The 6,000-nt window shown below is 41.1% G+C and overlaps 1 protein-coding gene across 2 annotated transcripts in view; it reads left to right on the top strand.

Annotated features, from left to right (window-relative positions):
• Positions 1-2,065: 2,065 nt before the first annotated feature.
• P4HA1 (prolyl 4-hydroxylase subunit alpha 1) overlaps positions 2,066-6,000 on the top strand; it is a 97,641-nt gene continuing 93,706 nt past the window's right edge. For both annotated transcript variants that reach the window (XM_029245716.1, XM_029245717.1), the window contains exon 1: positions 2,066-2,277. The gene's annotated coding sequence lies outside the window, so the exon portion shown is untranslated. The remainder of the gene's footprint in view (positions 2,278-6,000) is intronic.

The following is a 6,000-nucleotide window of genomic DNA, read 5'->3' as shown; positions in this document are numbered from 1 at the left end:
TCCTAAAAAGCATTGAGGACTCCAAAAAGCTTTTACGTGGATAATACCTATCAAAATTTACTATATTAGGAGTTAAAACAAACATGTAAAATATTTATTCATTTAAAAACAATAATAAATCTGTTACATGTTAAATAACATAGTTTTTAATGAAAAATAACTATTTTCCAGAGCAAAAATAATTTAGTGAGAAGAGTGACATTATTTTACATTTCTGCAAATCTCTTTAATATCTGGTCTAATAGAAGATTCTCATTCTTATGTGTGCAATATCTTTAGAGTGAAAAAGGCAAATAAATTTTTAGTATGAAATAATTTTGCCCTGTGAACCCCCTGACCACACTCTGAGAACTGCTGATTAGCGAGCGGTTCACTATATTTATCACTGTATTTAATTTCTGGTTGCCTACTCTTCCCCAAGTACCCTATGACTATTTCTGTATCTGTATAATCAACTCCACCTCCTAGATAAGAGGTAAATTTTAATTATTGCTGTGCTTTTTAGCATTCATGGAAAACTTTAGAAACAATTTTTTTCACACACACACACTGTATTTTATTTTTACAAGAGATAAATAAACTGACACCAAGCATTGTAAATGGATGACAACAACAAAAGCAACAATGATTGCAATTACCAAACACGAAACACACTCACACTATGTCATAATATTGACATTCAGTCCAGTAATCCTCCACTGTAACAGCTCCTTTACTTTGCAGTGAAAATTGATTTGTATATTTTTTGCCTCTGAGTCCTTGTGGGATTTTTTTTTTTATTATTCAAACAGAAAGTCACAAAAATTATAATCATCCTCATCAGTTCACTCAGTCCCATGTAATTAATTTTTTTTTATCTTGATCTTTTGTTAGCACTTTTATGAATTCATCAGTTTTCCGTTAGAGTTCTGAAAATGCTTATTCATTCAGTTCAGCAGTGCAGTCAGTTACCAGAAACCTGTACTTGTCAGAGTCTTTTCCATGAATTCCTTGAAGATGAAACGCTTTTATAGGAACATTTTTGCAAAAGCATCAGAGTACACCCAGAACTGTCTGTAAATGACAAAAGACTTAAAAATGACCACGGTTAAAGATTTGAGGAACGTTCATAATAATGCAATTGACAAGGAAATTTAGTTACTTCTGAGATATACATTTTAAAGTAATAACTAGAATTATGACTTATAACATTTTAATGACTAACAAGTCTTAGAGAAGTCTTTCTTCCCCTTCGCTGACAAGGGAAAAAATATCTCCTACATTGTCTGCTCCCTGATAGTAAGGCTTTCTTCTTTCAGGATTATAATGACTAAGGCAAATATTAGACTAAACACAACACTGGGTTCCTTATATGCTACAACACCATCTAATGCTTACAAAGCCCTTTCTGTGTGCTAGGCATGGGCTAAGCGCTTTACATACATTATCTCATTTAATTCTCACAACAATGAGGTAGGTACTGTGAGGTACCTACCGTCATTTTCATTTTGCAGATGAGGAAACTGACATACGGAGAGATTAATGCCCAAAGTTTTACGGGACTGAGCCGTAAATTGAACCCAGAAAATCTCTGGAGTGCGCAGTCTATTATCTACTGTTAAAATATAAAAATGGGCGATAGAGCGAGATTCACACAAAAAGAGTGTAGGTGAGAGAGGGAGGTAAAGCAAAAAGCCTCAGGGCCAAGACAGCTGAGATATCAATACAGGATGTAGTGTTATTTTCCACCCGATCCTTCTTTTCTGCTTTATTTCCTACGCTTCCATGTACCTCTTCTCAAATTTAAGCTATTTCCTTGCTGGTGGTTTCGTCGTTCAGGCCTGACTGGGGTTGATCCCGAAATTCAGGCGCTAAACAACCTGTTGAAAGAAGCGGGGCCAATCCGAGGTAACCACGGTGACGGTGGCTTGGCGAGAGCTCCGCGCAGGCGCGTTACATCCCAGGCACGACCGCCGGCCCCTCCTCTGGGCCTCAGACTCCACCAGCTGGTGGGGAGTCCTGGGCGTGGGGCGTGGGCCGCGGGTAGGGGCGGAGAGGGCCCGGGCTGGGCGCCTGCGCAGACGCCGGGACGCTGGTGTGATCGAGCTCACGTAGCGAGGGTTGCAGTCGCCTCCTCCTCAGCGCAGCCGTCGCAGCCTGGAGGTTATAAAAGGGCTAACTGGCTCCCTCTGCTGCCCAGTCGCGCCGCCAGCGGGCTGAGGGAAGGGATTAGGTAGCCGGCTGAGCGCAGGCGACCGGGGACTGAAGAACGCGCAGCTCTTCCGTGCCACTTCCCAGGTGAGACGCTCCTCCGACCTTGGGTACTGAGGCTTAAATCCTTGGGCACCCGTGGCCCTTCTCGGATGGCTCTGGTGGTCTGGTCCCTGCCCCCTCTCGTAGTATGGCTCGGGGGCAGGGGGAGGCTCCCTCAGTTTACTACTACTGGCTCAGTACCTTCTCCCCTGGAGACTCGGCCCCTCGCCCTGAGCCCCGCGTCTCCTGGGTGCCCCAGAGGCCCTTCTGCCCTCCTCTTCCCACCGCCTCCCAGGTTGGCGCCCCCGACTGTTGGGGCTGCGGCAGCATCAGTCTCCGCCCCGGGGACCAGCACTTTCTTGAATATTCCTTCCTGAGGAGGAATCACCCTGTTGAGTTTTCCGAGCTCCTCTCCTACCTGGTCCTGCCTAAAAAGCTGAGGAGTACGCGAGGGTTTTTGGCCTCCACAGCAGCAGATGGTTAGCGTGTGGCAATGGAGAGCGGTTTTTAAAGCTTATAGCTGACGGGGAAGCGCTTGGGCATTTTTATCCTGCCGAAGAGTCGTGGGGTCTGGGAAGAGGACCTACCCGCGGAAGTTCAGGCTTTACTCATCTGTTGCGCGCAGCGGTGCTGCCGGAGCAGCTGGAGGTAGCCCCGGGCGGCGAGTTTCGGGCGGCTGGGTTGAGGAAGTCGGCTGTCAGATCCTCCAGTCAACTGGGAAGCTAGTCTTCTTCCTTCCTTCTTCTGCCACATAAATTTTTTAAAGGCACATGAGCTTCTCCCCTCCCCCTCTCTTTCTCTCCGCCAAGTTTGCTGCTTTTAAAAGTCCACATCAGTAAATGGAATTCTTTGGCTGTGTGAGAACTTTGAGTTACGTGGATGGACCCCAGCTGTATGTTTTAAGGGGGAGGGTTCCATAAGTATGGGACCATTTCTCCTAAATAATCGATTGTATTAAATACAGTCAGTTTTTAGACACTAACAATTTAGGCGTTCCGGGTAGAGTGGTGAAGACTTGGAATTTTGCACTGTTTGCTTTAAGAAAGGGATGAAGAAGAAACTAGATCTCCTTTTAGGAATTGATCGAAAAGGCCAAAGCGGCTTGCCAATTTCGACTTAACTGTTTCTGGTTTCTCTGAGAGCTATGGACTTTCCCTTGGAATGCACTCTGAAGGGATGAAATAGCCACTACTGAGTGGGGGAAGGGAAAAGACGTGGCAGCAGTGTTCTTTCATCAACTTTTGCCTTTTTTTTTTTTTTTAATAGGTTCGGGGAAGAAACGTATTTCCCTTTTTAGATTTAGATGTAGCTTATGAATGAGGCTAGTCTTTTCCTAAAATAATCTGATGAAATATTCAGTCCTCATAGCAGGAACACTGGAATTTAATTTATAAAACATTTAGAAGGGATTTTTCTCATCAAGTATCTATGGAAAAAATGGATACGTTAAGGAGGAAATATTTAAGAAGCTGAAAGTGAACAACCGTGAATAAGGTTTTTTGCCTTGATTTAAAATTTAGACATTCAGCGATTTTTCTTTGACTTTTAGCCTGTGAATATGATTTCTAAATCTTAACGATGAACTTCAAATTTTATCTTTTCTTTCTGTGGGAAGCATAGGTTTCATCATTTACCTTTGAAAGTCATGTCAGTTTTGGTACATTATTCTTTAAGTCCTGCCAATATTTTAGATGGCCGATGGCAAATGACTCTTTTATTTTTTAATCTATTTTATTTTATTTATTTATTTCTGGCTGCCTTGGGTCTTCGTTGCTGTGCGCGGGCTTTTCTCTAGTTGCGGCGAGCGGGGGCTGCTCTTCGTTGCGGTGCGTGGGCTTCTCATTGCGGTGGCTTCTCTTGCTGTGGAGCACGGGCTCTAGGCGCGCGGGTTTCATTAGTTGTGGCTCACGGGCTTTGTTGCTCCGCGGCATGTGGGATCTTCCCAGACCAGGGCTCAAACCCGTTTCGCCTGCAGTGGTAGGCAGATTCTTAACCACTGCGCCACCAGGGAAGCCCACAAATGATTCTTATAGATTTAACATAGTTACTAGGAAAAGTTACTAGGAAAAGGACTACTCTGTGTCTTTAGGTGAATAATGCTTTGATATCTTAAAATGAGTTTTATTTTGAAGTACTGAAAATCAAGGATTTTGGTAAACGGATAATTTTATTGGCCATTTTGTATTTTGGTAACTAAAGTAGTAACAAAAAAAAGATGAAAAAAATGTGTACAACTTTAATTTATTGCAGAAAAATTTAGACAGTGTAAAAGACTATTGAAAAAAGAAAGCTTTGTATTACCAGGGTAGTCCACGTTGTTGCAGGGGAATCTTGGCTTTTTGGTAAGGAGATGTTAACCTTTTCTAATAGTGCAGAGTGGGTTGTATACTGACAAGCAGCATCTTTCATAGGGCAAATATGTTCAAGCTCCTGCTTTTATTCCAGGGATGCAGCCATAAAGCTTGTGAGCCTTCACTTCTGTGGAAGGAATGCCTTATTTTACTTAGCAGTTATTAACTGGGAGGGATGTAATTACATCTCTTAGATTTGAAAAGTGTCCCTATGAGGTACATAGTAGTAGTTCTCAACCTATTTTGAGGACATGAAATCCATTGAGAATCTGATAGAAGGTGTGGACCCTGGGTCTGAAAATGCAAGTATACACATCTGTGTGGAATTTTAATTACCATTTTTCAGATACTCTCTCCCTCCACAAGTGCATCTATAAACTGCAAAACCCTAACCCTACAAGAATCAAAAAGTAAAAGGTATGGAATAAGGACATCTAGGTATCTTGAGGCAGGGTTTCTTGAATACTTTTGAAAATTGAGCTGGGCTTGTAAGTCTGACTGGGCTTGACTATATAGATGACCTTAATAAACTTGCTAAAAGGGTTTTAACAAAAGTAAGCTGGTTGGAGAATTGTTGAATTGCTAAATTGCCTAGGCAATTGTACATCATACTGGCCTCACCCCAACCCCTTATATGTTGTAACATATCTTTGGCTGTACTCTGAAAGTGGAAAATACTTTAAGGTAAAGAAAAAGTAAATTGAACAGGCCCTTGGCATTACACTTTATTGCTCTTCTGACAGTGAGATCTTGAATCTTATAATTACATAATGGGTGTGTGTGTGTGTGTGTATAAAATGAATGTGTAAGAGACAAGCCAAATAAAGTGTGTATGTGTATTTGTGAAAGCTTCATTAGTTAAAGTTTCATTTGTGTTTCTACTCAGTGAGATTTATTTGTATAAATTAAAGGTATCCTCTCATTAATTTTCTTCTAGCCAAATATTGTGCCTCAATAAAAACTAATGACGCTCAAAGGACTTCATTAAGGTTACTCCAACAGTTTTGAACTTGATATAATGAAAAACATTCCTTTTCCTGATGTTGCTTTGGATCATCAGTATGACTATTAGTATATTTGGTTGTGTATTGGCAAAAAATACAGTATAGAGATTCATGCTTCTTACATAGTTGTCATCAGTGAATGAGCACTATCTTGGACTTCTTCTGCTTCCTGCTTAGTGTTTTATATAAATATGTCCATGTTTTGGTTTACATATTTTTCGCTTAAATAGTGATATTATAATATATCAAAGTAATATACTCAGCCTTTCTTGTTGGGCATTTGAGCTATTTCTTCATTATAAGTAGTGTGAAGAGAAGGCTGTAATTTAGTGCTTTATTTTATCTACCTGTTTAGCTACAGTAAACTTTAACCAGTTTTCTTTCTATCTGTACTTTTTTTTTTTAGGAAAAGA

The sequence above is a fragment of the Monodon monoceros genome, unplaced genomic scaffold (assembly GCF_005190385.1).
Source record: "Monodon monoceros isolate NGI ecotype Baffin Bay Population unplaced genomic scaffold, NGI_Narwhal_1 Super_Scaffold_4, whole genome shotgun sequence".
Taxonomy (NCBI): domain Eukaryota; kingdom Metazoa; phylum Chordata; class Mammalia; order Artiodactyla; family Monodontidae; genus Monodon; species Monodon monoceros.
Note: the sequence above shows the minus strand (reverse complement) of the source record. Positions and strands in the feature narration are given on the sequence as shown.